A 280-nucleotide genomic window follows, 5' to 3' on the forward strand; every position below is an offset into this window, starting at 1 on the left:
ACAAGCTCGCCAGAAACATTGGCAAATTCACCCCAAGTGTGCCAGGTAGCCAGGATGTCCAAGCTTATCTGCAAGATATCGACTTTCACCTGGAAATGAGACCCAATGTTACTGACAAAGATAGACTCTATTTGCTCCGAACAACATCCAGCACTGAAGTGCGCAGCTTCCTGGACCGGCTCACACAAAGACTGGTTACCACCTGCTCCGAGAAGCCCTCATTAAAGAATTTGCAAACCCTGAGTCAGAACAAGGACTAGTGGCTGCCCTGGAGACGAGA

This window comes from Sinocyclocheilus rhinocerous, unplaced genomic scaffold (genome assembly GCF_001515625.1).
Source record: "Sinocyclocheilus rhinocerous isolate Xijiao unplaced genomic scaffold, SAMN03320098_v1.1 scaffold7810, whole genome shotgun sequence".
NCBI lineage: Eukaryota > Metazoa > Chordata > Actinopteri > Cypriniformes > Cyprinidae > Sinocyclocheilus > Sinocyclocheilus rhinocerous.